Source organism: Schistocerca gregaria, chromosome 4, assembly GCF_023897955.1.
Source record: "Schistocerca gregaria isolate iqSchGreg1 chromosome 4, iqSchGreg1.2, whole genome shotgun sequence".
Classification (NCBI taxonomy): Eukaryota; Metazoa; Arthropoda; class Insecta; order Orthoptera; family Acrididae; genus Schistocerca; species Schistocerca gregaria.
Genome location: NC_064923.1, coordinates 635167840 through 635186701, shown reverse-complemented (window position 1 = coordinate 635186701; position 18862 = coordinate 635167840). Strand labels below are relative to the sequence as shown.

At 41.5% G+C, this 18862-nt stretch overlaps 1 protein-coding gene across 12 annotated transcripts in view; it reads left to right on the top strand.

The window, feature by feature from the left end:
- LOC126267252 (protein bric-a-brac 1-like) overlaps window positions 1-18862 on the top strand; it is a 1659048-nt gene that overhangs the window by 23159 nt on the left and 1617027 nt on the right. The gene's annotated exons all lie outside the window — the stretch shown is intronic.

The window sequence follows — 18862 nt, the reverse complement described above, 5'->3', positions numbered from 1 at the left end:
CAACTTCTATTCTAAAATCATATTCAAATAATTTGCTTCTTGTTAAAGAATGCAGTGATTTGTTCACTCACAAATGAGAGATATCTGATGTCCATAGTAACTTTATGTGAAGAAACTTATTTCTCATAGTAAATCATTGCGTAATTCCAGAACAAGTACTAATAATGAATAAGCCTACTTTTGAGGATGATGGACTTCTGCAGAAGTAGCTATTACAGCGATGTTTCATTCTGGAATCTACTTCTGGTTAAAGTCTTATGTAGCATTTGAAATTATGTCCATTTCAGATGTTCCCTCAACTATTGCACAGAGTTGAATTTGTGGAAAACATGCAAAAATGGAATGCTTTTATTACAATGCAAAAGGGCTGTGAAACTCCCTTGCAAGTAGCTGCACATTTATTTGAAACACTGTTTGGCTCACATATTTGAAACATTTGTGGGGTAACATGAAATTGAAATTACACCAGCATTTCATGGCAGCCTCATTGCACTGTGTGAAGTTCACTGAGTTGTACAGATCTTAGACATGCTACTAACACTACTGCTGTTATTTCACCTCCTCTGTCTTCCAGCCCTCGCTCACCTTGCCCTCCATAATTCTTCCTTTTATATAAGTTATTGAACTATGTGTACCTTACTTTGGCATAGGCCTATCATTTAGTATTACTTCCAAAAAAAAAAGTAGTACATATGCATTAAAAGTTGGCAGTCGTATCCTTAAACTGTATGGATTACTAAATGTTGTCTGATATTTGTTTGAAACTTTATATAAATAAAAGAATAAATTTGCTGGATCAACATTTTATATGTACTTCAATGCACACATGCAGTTCAATATAAAATTCTTTCTCCCTCTCCTCCCTTTTCCCCCAAGTCCTCCAGTACTACGCCATTGACAAACATGAACAAGATTAAATTTCATTGTATTTCACGTGCAGAATCTGTTCTGTTAGTTAGCTTAAGGAAACAATATCTCGAATCTGATTGCTTGTCTGTAAATAGGGGAATTTGTTACTTGTTCCACATTTGTGCCATTGGCATAAAGTCAAGTTTAAACAGAATGAGAAAATTGAAATAAAGATCTAAAGTATATGTACAGAGAGAAACGATGTCTACAATCACAGAGAACCTTCAGATTGTGCCTGCAGAATTGTCAGTGTCAGATGCTATCTAATACTGAGAAAAAGACTGAGTATCAAAAAAATCAAGGTTTATAGGTTAACTGTAGAAAGGTAATGACAAACATTTAAAACCACATCAAAGTATAAGTAGTTCGGAAAAGAGAGAAGCCTGCCAGTCTCATTGAAACTGTTCACAAAATTTTGAAAGAATTTTGTGTTACCTTTGTAATGGCATTTGGAATACAAATGTGATTAGATATTACTGTTGCAGTATATTCCAATATTGTATGGAATTTTTCTTTTGACTGTTCATCTGCAGATTCAACTTTTCACACTTTCATAATGTGGCTGGAATACAAAAAGGCACATGTGATTAACACACTGTTTGTTTGTCAGAAGCATTAATTACTGTTGTCACCCGAAAGATGAGAGATTTAAAACTCCATAACTGAAAATTATAATTTATTTATTGTGTGTATGCAAGAAACAAAAGGTGAAATGCCCAAGTTAATGCAGACAGCCAGTAATTTCTTATATACAGAAATAATACACATTAACACTTTGCCAGAACTTACTATTTTCATATAACACTAGTACACATGAGAAAGGATGCTTTATGTTATGAAATCTCATTGTGTATGGTATGTATTTTCATTAATTTATAAATGAAAAAAGTGTCAGGCAATAATTTTGGTTTGTGGTGGCTTACCAGTACTAGTTACAAATGTACTGGTACTGCTTGGAGAGAGTCACAGTTTGCAGTTCAGAAGGAGAGAATCGCGCAGTTCAAGCATTAGATATGTTATCTGGATGTGAAACAGTTCTCAAATTTTCTATTTATATCCAATTTTTAATTATTTATAATACTACTGCAACTGGTTACTGTATAGTGTCCAAATTTTTCTTTTCATTTTAAATGCAACAGGCATGTGTTATGTAGTGCAATTTTGATATCAGTGTGTGCTGTTACCAAACATTTCCTTTAACATTTTGGAGACCAAGCCCTAGCATAGCTCGGGGCGAAACTTTTATGTTAAAAAGGCTGCACCTGAGTAAAGGTTGGGCTCCAATTTTCTCGACACGTGAGCCACCTATCACTTGAAAGCTGGATCGATTTCATATGAGAACAATGTAGGCATGTCTTGCAACCTGCCACTTCACTGTTGCTGCCTTCTGCTGTCAATTTCTAGAATTATTTCGAAAGAAACATTAAAGAATGTAACAGCTGCAGTCATGAACGGCTGAGCCAGTATGATTGCATTGACATATCTTGCATGTACTGGTTAGGTTTTGTAGTTTGCTGTAATTCTGCCGCATATATGTCACATTTGTTGTGCGACTAAGAAATTTTGGAAGCTCAAAGGGAAGAAATGGCTCAGTAACTCACCTTGAACCTTTCTTTCTTGGGAGTATAGGTACGTAGAATGAAGGCTTTCATGACCGGGTGACATGGCTGTTGATATACTTTCCGGGATGTGAGGTCGTGGTCCAAGACTCAGCGGAGCAGCGCCTCTGAGGAAGTCCAGCGCAGTCCTGGACGAAACGTAAGGAGCAGAAAAAGTTCTTGGACCATGACCTCACATCCCGGAAAGTATATCAACAGCCAGTATAGGTATGCTTTCTGTCGTAGTTTTAAAATTTGTAATCTATCAAAGAACTAAAGTAAATATGAAAAATAAATCTTGAAGCTTTTCCCTTTTTTATTGTGTGTTACTCTTGAAGTACAGCAATTACACATGTGACAGTAACATTTCAAAAAATGGCATAAATGACCAGTTTCATAGGCCCAATGTCCTCCCAGGTGACCTGTCTCAAAAGTCTTCGATTTGGAATTCCATTAACAAACTAAACTCCACCTCCACCCCCCCCCCCCCCTCCCGCCCACTCCCCTCTGTGCTCAAATCCTTTTTCCTCAAACTTAATCATTTGTGATGAGACCTTCTGTCAAGTGATAATTGGGCTCATGAAAGTATGACAAAAGGGGGGGAGGAGTGCTATGCAAATATATGTGAATTTTTTTTCATTACTGACTAAGGTCAACACTTTCACTCGTTTTTACTCGTGCATCAGTTTGTGCAATGTCGGAAGGGAAAGCAGTGGGCTGAAAAATATGCAGTAGGAACTCCACCTAATGCTATAATATTGAACCTGGCTGGCGATATAAGTAGGAGAGCAATACTTTAATAAATAATGGCTGGACAGGGAAATTTTGTGTTTTTGAAGAAAAGAATATTGGTTCAACTTCTGAGGATGGAGGAAACAAATAATGTAAATTTAAAAGTTTGTGATTAATTAAACTGCACTAAGGCCAAGGCTAGTACAGTCTTTGTCAGGCTCATACATTACACAAAAATTTTCTGTTTGCAAGTAGTCTTTCCTATTTGTGAAACTACAGAGGAAATACCACACATAATTCACCAGTGTGAGAGAATGGATAAACCCATAAGAATCTAGTGCAGTTTGTAAAAGAAGAGACATTTATTTTGTTTCTAACTTAATATGAAAGCCTACCCAGTGATCTCTATAAACTTTTTGTAATATCACATCTTCGTTTCTTCCTTTTCCTCTTGTAGTTTTGAATAAAGACTCTTTGACTTGGAAACCTCAAGGCACAACAGTTTGAAGAGATCAATTTATTTGCATCTTGTGGCTTCTTCTGTATTTTTTGTGATAGTTTATTTTCATCCAGGTTGAGTATAATATGTTGTGACAGCACATACATAAAATAAAGTACAACTGTGTGAACTGCTATGATAGAACTAGAATTATTTTCAAGTTTCTTTCCTTAAAAAATGCTATTATATCTGCTTTTGTTGTCATAGGGCAACTGCAGCACACAGTACTTTCACATTTGCTAAAACATAGTTTAAAGTTAAGAAACATTTTGAGCTATTTGCCTATTCCCTCCATTTTCTGCAAATTAACATTGTTGACTGTTGAAAAATGTAAAACTTTGCATCATGATCATTTCAAAGGTGCACACAAGAATGTAATGCGCTTTGTGATGTATAACTGCACAGCAAGAGTTCATGTTATTTAAATACTGCAACAAATGAAATGCAATAGTGTATCTCGTGTTTACTGGACACTCAAGCAACCTGGTATGTGCCCATTGTTGTGTGATAGTAAGTGTGCTACAACACATTTTACCAAAATGTTAGAGTATTTTCCATTAATAAAGGTAACACAGGTTCGAATCCTGCCTCAGTCATGGGTGTGTGTGATGTCCTTAGGTTTGTTAGGTATAAGTAGTTCTAAGTTCTAGGGGATTGATGACCTCAGATCCCATAGTGCTCAGAGCCATTTTTTTTTTTAAGATATTACAATCTAAATGTCAATTCATACTGGATGTCAACATATTCCACAGTACATTTTGAACAGTACCTTTCACTCTAACCGGCGACAGAGCAGAACTGCATGACAGTGCAAGGTTTCTCGGGAAGCAAGTGTCGACGATAGTGGCGAAAAAATAGTGTTGTCTGCTAACTTCAGAAGTTGATGTTTTGTGATGATTTGGGCTACTATTTTCAGTGAGTGTTCTTCCAGAAAAGAGCCCAGGTACCTGAAAGTGAAAATTATACAAGTTGTACAATATCTATACAAAGAAAAAGTGTCCAAATTTTGCAGAAATAAGAACATAAACCAGTCAAACAATTTTCATTAAAGAATCTGTCACTTTGCCAGTGAAAAAGTCAGCTCTGTTGAGCAGAAAATGGATTTGTTTTTTGTTATTTGGTACTTCTCTTCTTGCTATTTTGGAATGTTTGGATGTATCTTTTTGTACTCTTTAATTCACCTCACAGCTACCATTATGAATTTTGCTGTGGTCATTAATAAATGCAGTCATTGTTAGTTTCTTAATTCTGGTACTATATTCTGACATTTCACACCACACAAACCCAGTTGTAGTGGACTATTCGAAATAATATGTTGATGTTCTGTCTAGTATGAACACACCTCCCTTTGATGGTGATGGTACTTGTGTCCCACTGATGTCCAGTATGAATCGAATTTTACCATGCAGCTTTCTTACATTCTTGCGGGTTTGTGATTCTAAAATCTTGGCTCTACAGGTGCCTCCTTTTGGCGTTTACTACTTCGAGATAACAGTCTTTCTGCATGCGGTGATGGTGAAGGGAGGGGGTGGGTGGGGGTTTAAGTGCAGGCAGAGTTAGGGCTGCCGCCTGTCATCCATTCGATGTAGGCCAGCGTAGCAGAGCTTTGCAGAGCGCGGTGTCACGGGGTGTACGGTGCAGCCATCTCCTGTGTGTCTCTGTCTCACATACAGGTTACTGCTGCCGTTCTGCGGCGGCCGCTGCGCCTCGTCGCTTCCCTCCCTATTCCCTTCCCCACCTCCGTCATCATCATCCTTTTCCTCCTCCTCCTCCACCACCGCCGCCGCCGCCTGTGCTGCCGCTACCAGCGGCGCCCCCCACCCCGAGCCCGCCGCACGGCGCGCTGCCACACCGTCAGAACAATGGCGGACGCTCTTGCTCCTATCTCTTGATTGGTAATTGTGTGTTAAATTCTGGGGCGGGAGAGCTGGCGGGGATAGCGCGAGAGAGAGAGAGAGGTAGACAGACAGTAAAGGACAGGACGAGAGAGAGGCAAGGGGTGTGCCTGTTCGTGCGGACGCTTGGGGTGGCTGTCGGAGTGTACGCGGGTGCTAGCGAGTAGTAGTCAAGAGTTGGCGCTCCTCTCGCCGCCGCCGCTGCCGCAGCTGCTACTGCTCGCTCGCCCGCTCCCTGGATCAATATTTTAACTTCCACAGATAACAACACAAACACAGAACTAATATTTAGTTTGCACGAGGCACGCCCATCAGACCGGCTGTCGCCCTGCCTCTGCCCTCACAGAGGAAGTGGCGAGCGGTGCGGCTGAAGCCGGTGGCCGCGCACACTGCCTAACCAGCTGCCCTCAGTCTGCGACGGGCCATCCCTGCAGTCGCCCTGCACTGTCCTACTGACTGTTTTTTTCTGCCGCAGTCCGCTGGTTCTGGGGTCGTTTTCGCTTCTGTACTTTCATACTACGGACGAAAAAATTAAAACAAGGAAAAAGTTCTGTCGAGACTCGAACATATGGCCTTCCGATTCGAACATAAGATCCTCTGCTTTTGTATTCTACACGATAGCTACAAGACTACAAGCGAGAGCAGCTCAGTCGATCCTCTTAGCTGGCGAGTAACATTGGGTTTCCGAGTAACTCTGGATTTCCAACTGCCCTCTTCGGACCTACCGCGGGGCGCGACGAGCAATCCGAGTCCCGCTGAAACAAACGGAGCACGTGGCATTTGACCGGCGAAAAGACGGCCAACGGATGCGAAATGATCAAGAAATGCGTTCCGAACGAGTGACAGAAAATAATAGTAACAATATTCACTCTCGTGTCATGCAGAAGAGTCAGTGAACTTCCGCTCAGTATGCTGCCGTAGCTTTACGTGGCGCATAGAGCCACATTTTCTTTTACAGTACTACTGCGTTTTTAATCACGAAATACGCTGATGATCCAAAACATTGTGACCACTGGCCACCGCGAGACCACGAGCGTTGTCACGAAGGGCAGATTGTAATGATCCGGCGGCTCGCCCGAGAACGAGCTTGAACGAACTTCTCGGAAAAGCGGAGCTTGGTCGACTGTTGGCGTGCTACTGTCGTGGGCATCTACGGAAAGTGGTTGAAGGACGGTGAAACCACGAGTTGACGTAAAGGTACTCGTCGTATACGCCTCTTCGCAGAACATGGCTGGAGGCTTGCCCGCCTTGTGAAGCAGTATAGGCAGCGATCTGTGGCATACGTGACGGCAAAGTAAGATGCTGGCAAAAGTGTTTCGGAGCACACCGTTCAGCGTCCGTTGTTGAACAGGGCTCCGCAGCAGACGTCCCCCGCGTGTTCCCACGTTCACCCGACGACATCGTCAATTACTATTGTAGTCGGTATGGCATCATCGAGATTGGACCATGAGTCAGTGGAAACGCGTCGCCTTGCAAGATGATTCACGTTTCTTGTTACACTAGGTCGATGGTCGTGTACGGATACGTCATCCAGGCGAATCACTGCTCAAAATATGCAACACGCTACGGACGTAGGCTAGTGAGAGCAGTACTACGCTTTGGGGACGTTCACTTACGCTTCCTTGTGACCTGTGGAATTAATCGATGGCACTATGAGTGCAGTGGGATACGTGAACATTATTGCGAACTACCCACATCCTTTATGCATGATGTCCTTCCGGCCGGCGTTGGCATCAACCAGCAAGACGTCAAAAGATAGGGGTAGCGAACTCACGTTGATGTTTTGGCCACCACATTCGCCTGATCTGAATCTGATGAAACATATCCACGACGCAGCTCCGCGTTCGCAATCCACGTGGTCGTAATTTGCGGGAATTAGTGACGTGAGTCGACATATGGTGCTACGTACCTCTGGAAACCTACCGAGCTCTATGGTCTGATTAAAATTACGGGATAGTTGACACTTCACGCGTTGTAGCTGTTTTGACTTCTTATTTCATCACACCTGATAACACACTAAAAACCACACACACAACGATGCTAATAAAATACACACGTTTCATACATACTAATCAAAAACTACTGGATCCTTTCGCACAACACACGATTCAGCGTCATTCATACAGTTATTATTACCACAGAGGTCGGCTTACATTAGATAAGCTTCGCACGACATTGCACGTAGCCGAATTTTTGAAGGCTGTCAACTACTTCTAGCGACTAGGAGATCAAAGTCATAAATACAAGTGTGTAACGTGTAATGACATAGCGTAATGGTTAGCGTATAAACTGGAGTGTAGAAGATCGAAAGTTCGGATCTCGTCAGATACAGCGAAAATTTTCATTCTTTCAAGTCTAATCAAAAGACTTCATCATTTTTATTCAGTTAGTTTAAATGTAATTTTTTCTTTGTAGTTCTTTCATTCTCTTCGTCATATAACTTTTTTGTGCATATCATTCTCTCTTCGTTTGTAACCTGCTTGTATCACCTGTAATTGGGAATCAACTGCCGACCAAGACTGCTCATCGGTTCGTAATGCGGCATCCCGTGTAGCCAGCGCGAGATTACTATCAGGTAAGAATGACAGCGAGAAATTAGTTTGCCTTTACCGCTAAAACTGAAACTTTGTTGCAGAAGATGGCTATGCTGACAAACATTATGAAATTTTTCTGTCCTGAATTTGGTCGTGCAGGTTAGTCTTAAACGCCGTGAACAAAGCGATCGTAATTTTAGTTCTGCCGCAGACTGTTGATAGCCGTTTCCTCGGATACATTGCACGTCACGAGATGTGGTTAGGTTAGGACATGAATTTAAATTAAGGGCTGTAGAACCCGTCGTGTGCCGCACTTCAGTCATAGGTCACTTAAACTCAGCTGTCGACATAGCATCTCTGATTTCCTTCATACCTCGCGGTAGTCACTTTCAGCATTGCTCCGCGTTACACATTAACAGTATTTGTGTGTCGCCTATAACCCAGCGGTAGCCGGCAGAGGCTGTGGCAACACTGTAGCGGCAAGTGAAAGATGTCAACTATCAGGTAATTTTAATGGGACTGTAGTAGAATCCATGCCATGCAGAATCGCTTCTGTATAACGCTCTAGAGATGGACCAACACGCTGTTAAGTTCAGTTCGTTTAAAATTAGTCGCTACTTTTGACAGTTCAGTAGTACGGAGCGTCTCTAGGAAAGCGCAGTTGGCAGCGTGTGCTGAACGCGTCAGCAAGTGACGGTAAGTCCAGGCCTACTCGGCGCGGAGTGTGCCAGGCTCGCTTGTCAGCAGCCGCCACTCTACGATCTTATTCAAACAAATTTAAAGAAACTATTCGGTAATAAACTCTTATTCTCGCACATCTTATAGCTTATTTCATCATCATCATCGCGAATGGACATAGTTATTGAGATATTTCTGTATTCGATATAACTATTGCAAGAAATTCTTAAAGTTTGTGTGGAAAATAAGGGTCGCTGTAAATATGTGTTTCGCACTTGTTACGTCGTATGTTGCTGCATATGAAACGCAGATAATATACTGAATTAGTCTTTAAACTTGGAAAGATATTGCTATCTTTCTCCAGGCTCGAGAAAATGGTGTGTATGTAAAGAGCGCAGTGTCACGAACGCATGCTCCAGTGAAAAAGCCAGAATGAAATATTCTCAAATCCCTTTTATTTTATAAACATTTTGGTAAATGATAGCACGCAAAGAGGAGAGTATTTTGCGATATGATTAATATGTGAAACTTCCATATTTACTGCAACAGCCATGCAAAAAACAGGTTTTTTAAAAAAGAAATAATGTAATTTTCATGGACCATCGATAGCCTGTGAAACGAGAATTGCTGTGGGTCTTGCAACAATGTAAGTGAAGAAGTTACACGTTGATTTTTATACTGAGTATGAGCTTTTTCATTAACTATTGCCTTCAGTTGCTGCTTTAATATAATACTGTTTCAGGAGTCTGTCGCAATTTCTTTTTCAGCTGCGTTAGAATGTTTAGTGACACTCTTGTCAAAAGAAGCAATTTCAACATGGCAACAAGAGAAGTTACGTATTAATTTAAACTCATCATAGTCCTTCACAAATCTCTCCCCTCAACTACCTTCTCAGTATGGCTGACAATTCAACACCACTCCTGTGCTTTCTTTTGTTAGCATTTCAGCCTCATTGACAGTAAATTTCTTGCTGTTTTTTAACACATTACTTTTCACCCAGGCCCATATAGTCTCAGTCGGATTTAAATGAGCGTGATACGGAGGAAACCTGATTTAGCGTTAGTTAATTCATCGACCTGATAACTGAAGTGATTGGCCCTTCCAGTCGAACGTTTCTTTCTACCCAGAGAAAAATACGCGCATTGTCTACCACCATTGTCGGATTCGAAAGAATATACGCAGCAGAACATTATCTTCACAGCCAGTGAACGTGTTCTTGCACGAAAACTTATAATGCGAACCTGGTGTTTAGACGTGCTGCACAGTCGATATTAATGCAACGCCGACACAAAACACTCGTTCACAATACCTGAAGGCTGCAGAACTCTTCAGTGCCAGAAAATACCACTTTTTATAAAGAGATCCGACGAACACAGAAATGCATCTACAGCGAGGCAGCGGACGATTTACCAATCGAACCACTGGCGGCGTTGTAGGGAAAGCCAGCTCGCCACTGGTGTTACCTGCGCAGCTACATATCCCCCCTCCCTCCTTGTGAGCCAACTAATTTTAAAGATACTGTAGGTGGTCAAAAGGTCAGTCTGGTTACTGGAGAAATGAAGGAACACGTAAGGCTGTACTAACCGCACTACTGATCTCACACGATAAGTTGAATTAGTTTTTCACGAGAACATTGTGCACATAAGCAAAACTTAATGCTAGAGCATTAGACAGAAACCAATATTTGCATAGATTACATCCGTTTTATAACTCAACGGAAATGGTCTACCTAAATTTAAGTAGTGTAAATGACAGGATAATTAAGTGGTGATCTGATCTCATTATGTTACGTGAACGAATTTAAGTATGTTAATTACCGGTGATTAATTCTACCTGTGGGATTATTAGCGGAAGGAATGATATTAAATTTATTGTGCAACTCAAACGCTCGCCCTGTATCTTTACTCAAACATGCAAAAACAAGGCTCAAGAAAATTATACAAATTCATTTTATTCATCATTAACTACAGTTGCTACAAGCATATAGTAACATTGTTGTTGAATAGTAAGTACAAACGCACTCAGAAATGCTTCCAGTTGCTCGAAATATACTAACGCACCTAACCTCTACAATTCCCATTGTATTGTTAAAAACAAAAAGTTCGTGCACACACTGTATAATAGCGCGTTTGAAAATATGTGCATATGACACAGTTATTTATTTATTGCATGAAGTTTCAGAATCTACGAAATTTAGCAAATATACTGAATGAATGGGAGCAGGTGTGACCATTATTTTAATAAATAGTAGAAACATTGTGTGAAAGGATGTGGAGCAAACACTTACTTGTATTTTGCTACTGTTACAGTGAAAATTTTGTCGTAGGTCGTCTAATTACAACCGTAAGACTGAAAAAAAAAAAAACATTTTAAAGAGGAAACAGGTACCGCATTATTGTTTGCGACTGAGAGTTGATTGCATCTCACCCGTGCGCAGGATTCCGAGATAAGAGTGGTAGCGATGACGGGTGATGCTTTTATTTGGCGATTCTCCGTTGAAAATGTCTCTCTATCATTATACACCTGTTGCAGATAATGATAAAACTATCATACAATCTCGCCGTCGTCGCCATCTTTATGTGGAACTACTGTTCCAAAGTGTGAACAATTTGAAATTCGCGACACTGGCGTATTAACTGAGAATATTCGTCTATGGAACGGCCTACAGCGTGGCACCCGAAGCTGTTTCAGTTCATTGATTGATATGATGTAGTTCAAGGCTTATTCACATCCAAGCATGGTCTTCGAAATGTCCAAACCTGATATCGTGCACACTCATTGTTTCACCGGCAGCACACCGATTTGCGTCCATTGCACTCACGAAAACTGTTTTAGTCTATCAACGAATCAAGTCGTCCAATGTGGCTTCGCCTGAAATGACTTACACCCGACGGCCGAACTTACCCGGAGGCCTCCCGACCGACAGTGGTGCAACATGATATCATCATTTCATTGATGAAAATGTTTTATCGGTGTCTATACGAAAGAAAGCGAACACGCCAGCCAAGCTTTTCTTGTCACCGCCCTACTCGATTGTTTAGTTTCAGCAGTCGAAAACAGTTTTTCATACAGCAGGGCTGCCATACGGCTGGGTTTCCCCCGATTTGTCTTAATTTTTGAGGGCATCCCGAGGCGTTACTTTTTTATAAAACTGTTCCGGTTAAGCTCGGACCTTTCTTGTCTAAAGGAATTGATTGATGGAAATCAGTAGATTTTACTAAGTCTTACTTAAAATTCACTAAATGAGGACCGGCGCGTAGGTAGTTCGTTCGTTATATTGATAATCGTTGTAAACATATTAGGAACAGCAGCGACCGCAATGAAATAGTAATAAACGTTACATAGGACAGTCGTGATCGCATAAAGAGACGCTTTTATTCGTAATGATGACCAGTTTCGACCCGATGTGGATCGTCTTCGGACCCTACTCCAGTGATGATATGTGGAGCAGGAACTGTGGATAACACCGACTGATGTCGACATCAGTGGGTGGTACAGGTGCTCCATGCCAACGCCTCCACATTTAATCACTGGAGTACTGTCTGAAGAAAATCCACTCGGTTGAAACCGGTCACCACTGATGAATAAGTGTTTTTATGCTATCAAGACTGTTCTGTATAACATTTTAATATTCTTTCGTTTGTATTAAAAACCTATCCCAAGCACGCATAGACGGGGTCTCCTATAAACACATTTCCATATTTTTTATGAAAACAATAGAGAAGTTGCGGACAATCGACATCACTTGCACCACGCCGCCGCCGCCGCCCGCCCGCGAACCAGACAGTTACAAGGAGGCAGGCCAATTTATGCCAGTACAGTTAGTTCCAAAAAGTGCTTTGTCTCCCGAAAATTAGTGAAATTCCGCAAGCTTTTTTAATCACACAATTATGCCCCCAGCATGAAAAATGTGACTTTTCCTCGATTTCTGAAGAGAAAACTACCAAAATTTCGTACATTTTCTGTTTTTTGTTTTGTTTTTCAAATAACTCTGAAACTAATCTTTTAATAAAGAAAGCCTAGGTTACCAAAACTGTAGAGCATTAAATTTACATCGATTTAGTAGCAGAACTTTGCTATTTCATTAAATTTTCGCATAGGAAAGCTACATAAGAAACCGGTAATTTTTCTCTCTTTTCCAAAAACAGTCGTTTCGTCGCAGAAAAGCGTGCAACATCTCAGAACTGACAAATTTGACGCAAAATTTTATGGGAGAAAAGTAGTAGAGCCTCAAATTGAGTTTTCAAAGACAAAGTTACAACAAAAAAATCCTAGTTGATAAGTAAATATCGCTAATATTCAGTTATAGTGTGTCCCGGAAGGAATGGTCAATATTCAGGGTTATAAAAGAAACTACCACTCGAAGCAGAAAGGTATAGCAAAGAGGCATAGATTAAGAGCTGTGAGCACCTAATCAGTAGAAGAGATGTTTCACTGTAGCGTAGATGAACAAGTGCTCATAGCTCTTAAAGTTGTGCATTTTAGAGTCCATGTTTAGCTTCGAATGATCGTTGATGAATACCGACCATTCCTCTGGGACATCCCTTCTGTAAATCACATTGTTAACGACCAACTTCAGTTTATTTACTTTCAGTTAGGTGGTGTCTTCCAACGTTCACTCTTGTTCGTTTATGTATCAGTACATTATTTGTATCAATTTTGAAGAGGTTGAAAAATCATCCAACCGGTTGCAAACCTTTGACATAGGTTTCAATATTCATAAAAATATCCTCTTCGGACGGAGTGGTCGTTGTTACACCACATGTTGGTTAATTACGTTTGCTAAAGCCGAGCGGCTCTTGTCTATAACATTGATATAAAAACCAGAAACATCACATGCCATGGATTAAGACAGCAGCAGATTATACTCAACGTACTTCAGAACAACTGCACAAACGCATTCCCCACTGGTAAAGCCTACTGTCTACGTGAAATTATATATGAGCCCATTGGCCTTCGTGTCTGGCATGGTGAATACTTGTATTCTGCAAATATTTTATTCTTTGGACTCCCATAATTTTACGTAGACAAGAGCGCTTACCAGGAAGGGAATACGTTTGTGCATTTGTTCTGACGTACTCCGAGTGTAATGTGGCTGCTGTCTTCAGCCGTGGCATGTGATGTTTCTGGTCTTTACATTAATTTCATATAAGACAAGAGCCGCTCGGCTTCAGCTGATGCAATTTTCTACCATACGATGTAACATAGACCAATCCTTTTGAAGATTTTTTTGTCGAAACCTAGGTCAAGGGCTAAATAAACCTTTGGTTTGCAATTGGATAGCTGATTTTTTTCAACATCTTCAAATTTATAAAGTTGCTAAATCGCAGTCATGTTTAAGATTTCTCAGTTTCGTTGCTCTACCATCGTCGTAACCATCCTTCGGCAGAGCGCCTATTTTAATGCTTCACAGTTGTCAGGTGACCATGTTTTGTTACGTTCGTCAGTGCAGTGTCTCGATGTTTCATTTGTGGTGAAAGTGCTGTGAACGTGTTAGATGCAATCACAGTGAAGGAGGAAGAATACGAGCGTTTATAGAGAAAAGAAAGATGAGAAAGGATAGTCAACATGTTGGTCTGCTGAACTGTGCCACTGTTGTTCCTGAAAAGTTCAGGAAATCTATGCTGCACAAATGAGCACATTTATCGAGCCTCAGTTCAAAACCGAGACTTCAAACAAATTGTTTATTTTGTGATGAAGAGGCGTCACATGATTACATGAAAAAAGAGACGAAGAAACAGATTTCTTAAAGAATTGGTGTTATTGATGTTTCGTCAAAGACTTTTACAAAATCTTTAATGGAAAGTGACAAAATGGGTTGACTGGACAGCTCGAGTGAAATTTCGAGTCCGACACATTGATCTTATTGCTGTTGAAAATACACAATGTGATCAAAAGTATCCGGATATCTGACTGAAAATGGCTTACAAGTTCGTGACGTTCTCCATCGATAATGCTGGAGTTCAACATGGTTTTGACCCACCCTTAGCCCCGATGACAAGTTCCACTCTCGCAAACATACGTTCAAACAGGTGCTGGAAGGTTTCTTGGCGAATGGCAGCCCATTCTTCACGGAGTGCTGCACTGAGGAGAGGTATCGATGGCACGAAGTCAGCCTTCCAAAACATTCCAAAAGAGTTTTATAGGATTCAGGTCCGGATTCTTTGCAGGCCAGTCCAATACAGGGGTGTCATTGTCATGTAACCAACCCGCCACAGGCCGTGCATTATGAATAGGTGCTCGATCGTCTTGAAAGATGCATCCGCCATCCCCGTATAGCTCTTCGACAATGGGAAGCAAGAAGGTGATTAAACATAGTGCCACGCAAAACAACAAGGAGTGCAAGCCCCGTCCATGAAAAACACGACCACACCGTAACACCACCGCCTCCGAATTTTACTGTTGGCACTACATAAGCTGGCAGATGACGTTCACCGGGCATTCGCCATACCAGCACCCTGCCATCGGCTCGCCACATTGTGTACCGTGATTCGTCACTACACACAATGTTTTTCCACTGTTCAGTCGTCCAATGTTTACCCTTCTTACGCCAAGCGACGCGTCGTTTGGCATTTACCGGCGTGATGTGTGACTTGAGCAGTCGCTCGACTATGAATTCCAAGTTTTCTCACCTCCCGTCTACTGCCGTAGTACTTGCAGTGGATCATGATGCAGTTTGGAATTCCTGTGTGGTGGTCTGGATAGGTGTCTGCCTGTTACACATTACGACCCTCTTCAACTGTCGGCGGTATATGTCGGTCAACAGACGAAGTCGCCCTGTACGCTTTCGTGCTGTACGTGCCCCTTCATGTTTCAACTTCAGTATCACATCGGAAACAGTGGACATACGGATATTCAGGAGCATCGAAATCTCCCGTGCAAACATGACACAATTGACACCCGATCACCTGACCACGTTCAAAGCCCGTGACTTCCGCGGACCGCCCCATTCTGCTCTTCACAATGTCTAATGACTACTGAGGTCGCTGATATGGAGTACCTGGCAATACATCTACATCCACACTCCGCAAGCCACCTGACGGTGTGTGGCGGAGGGTACCTTGAGTACCTCTATCGGTTCTCCCTTCTATTCCAGTCTCGTATTGTACGTGGAAAGAAGGATTATCGGTATGCTTCTGTGTGGGCTCTAATCTCTCTGATTTTATCCTCATGGTCTCTTCGCGAGATATACGTAGGAGGGAGCAATATACTGCTTGACTCTTCGGTGAAGGTATGTTCTCGAAACTTCAACAAAAGCCCGTACCGAGCTACTGAGCGTCTCTCCTGCAGAGTCTTCCACTGGAGTTTATCTATCATCTCCGTAACGCTTTCGCGATTACTAAATGATCCTGTAACGAAGCGCGCTGCTCTCCGTTGGATCTTCTCTATCTCTTCTATCAACCCTATCTGGTACGGACCCCACACTGCTGAGCAGTATTCAAGCAGTGGGCGAACAAGCGTACTGTAACCTACTTCCTTTGTTTTCGGATTGCATTTCCTTAGAATTCTCCCAATGAATCTCAGTCTGGCATCTGCTTTACCAACAATCAACTTTATATGATCATTCCATTTTAAATCACTCCTAATGCATACTCCCAAATAATTTATGGAATTAACTGCTTCCAGTTGCTGACCTGCTATATTGTAGCTAAATGACAAGGGATCTATCTTCTTATGTATTCGGAGCACATTACACTTGTCTACATTGAGATTCAATTGCCATTCCCTGCACCCCATGGCAGATGGAGTACCTGGCAGTAGGTGGCAGCACAATGCACCTAATATGAAAAACGTGTGTTTTGGGGGGGTGTCTGGATACTTTTCATCACATGTTGTAGGTGCCACGGTAATTGTACAAAAGGTTGTCCAAGTCTGATCGTACAATTCATAGTACTGTTGGACGGCCAGAAGAGATTGTGAGAATATGGAAGCAAATGAGGATGAATGCCAGTTCGTTGTCTAAGACATTCTGAAGAATTACAATGGATACGTTCCAAAGATCGAAACAATACAATACAGAAACGGCTATGCGAAATATATGGTGAAAACTTGGTATTCGTTGGAAAAAATAAATCAGCTTAAAACCATGGCATGCTTTCGAAACACAGCCTATTCCTTTACATGTGCGTGCCGTATGAGGCCAAGACGCAAAGACCATTAAAAAGAAGCCATCCGAATGGTTGCAACTGCAGTAATCGACTTGAGGACAAATATGAGGTAGGCTAATTCTTACATAGAAGAAAACAGCAACCAGCCACTAGTAATACTGCTATTTATTTAGGTAAATAGCGCCGTTACCGGTTTTGAATTGGCAAGTTCATTATCAGACGGCTGTTCACATGATTTTCAAGATACACTTTACATTATCGTCCGTTTCCGATTTTTTTTATTCCACTGTGGTGAAGTATTTTTGGTGTGTTGTTGCCCTACGGTAGAAAACAGTGTTAGAAGCGCCCTATGTGAAAATAACTAACCTCCAAACGATGAAATACAGCGTAAATAAATATGTGAGGTTAAGTGGTTATGGTACTTAGGTCGAAAATTCCGCACGATTTTGTTGCGAAGTTACAGGATTGTATTTTTCGAATATTCCTAAATATATCTAGCACTTATATAATTTGTACATCACCATCTTGTGCAAAGCACGACACACACACACACACACACACACACACACACACACACACACACACACACACACACACACACACACACACACACACACCAAAAAGAATTTGGCACATGTGAAGTTATCACAAAGATTGCAGATTTACAAACAAAAATTTTGATAAGGGTGCTATTTACCTAAATAAATAGCCGTATTAATAGTGGCTGGTTGCTGTTTTCTTCTTTGTAAGAATTAACCTACATTAATTGTACACAGCCACGGTCTCACCATGTCAGTTTCAGACAAAATAGCAAATATCATGAGTAAATATGAAGAGATGTGCTCCCTCGCCGGCCGGCTTGGCCGAGCGGTTCTAGGCGCTACAGCCTGGGGACTGATGACCACAGCAGTTAAGTCCCATAGTGCTCAGAGCCATTTGATATCACACGCTATAATGTATGTGCTATTTGTGAATTCGCCTCCCTCGTCATACTGCACTTCGGGCTGCAACGTAAAAATGTAAATCACATAATGTGAGCAGCAGCTACATCACATTGGATGAACCAGTCTATATAAGGTCTCGAGACATTGTTGCTTTCTCCGATCCTAACATTGAGTTGGGATCTGTCACAGTCCACCTTGGAGCTAATGTAGTTTACGCGAACTATTAGAATATATTATGGATGAAAGTGCATTGCAGGATATGCACAGTATTATCTACGCAACCACGTCCACAAAGAAGATTGTGACTAGAGACGCCTACTCGAGAGCTTTGCGAGGCTATGTGTTGGCATACCTGAGTATCTATTGGGGGAACTCCTCAATGACTGGGACACCAAGTCTATATGTAGATGCGTCTTTGATTACAGCAGTGGTCGAAAGATTTTCTCAAAGAGTTGAAGTTGCAATCAGTGGAGGTATAGTACGATTGTGAGTACAGTACTTCAAAACTATAACTATTGTAAAGAAATTTGTAGGAGCAGAGAGGAGTTGAGGTTGGAGAATCCCACTACAACGCATTCTTTCCACCACTGTCGAGGTCACCTTACATATTCGTTTTTCTCTCTCTCTCTCTCTCTCTCTCTCTCTCTCTCTCTCTCTCTCTCTCTCCCCCTCTCCCTCCCTCCCCCTCTCGCTCCTGGATTTTGTAGAGTTGAACTAAGGAACTTCATTTCACATGTTTGTATTTGACTAGTTGTATCTCTTATTTATTACACAGATGTCTACAATATACGTCATGATTGGCACGGGATAGGATTTATACATGGTCCTTTTAGCTCTTAGGGGGACATCCTTGTCCCAAGTTAGGTTTCGTCCTTGGTGGGCCGAGCGAACCGCGTCAGTTAAATATGGAACGGATGAGATTCATGCTTCCTGGTAGAACTATCCTGGCGGTATTGCTTAAATCG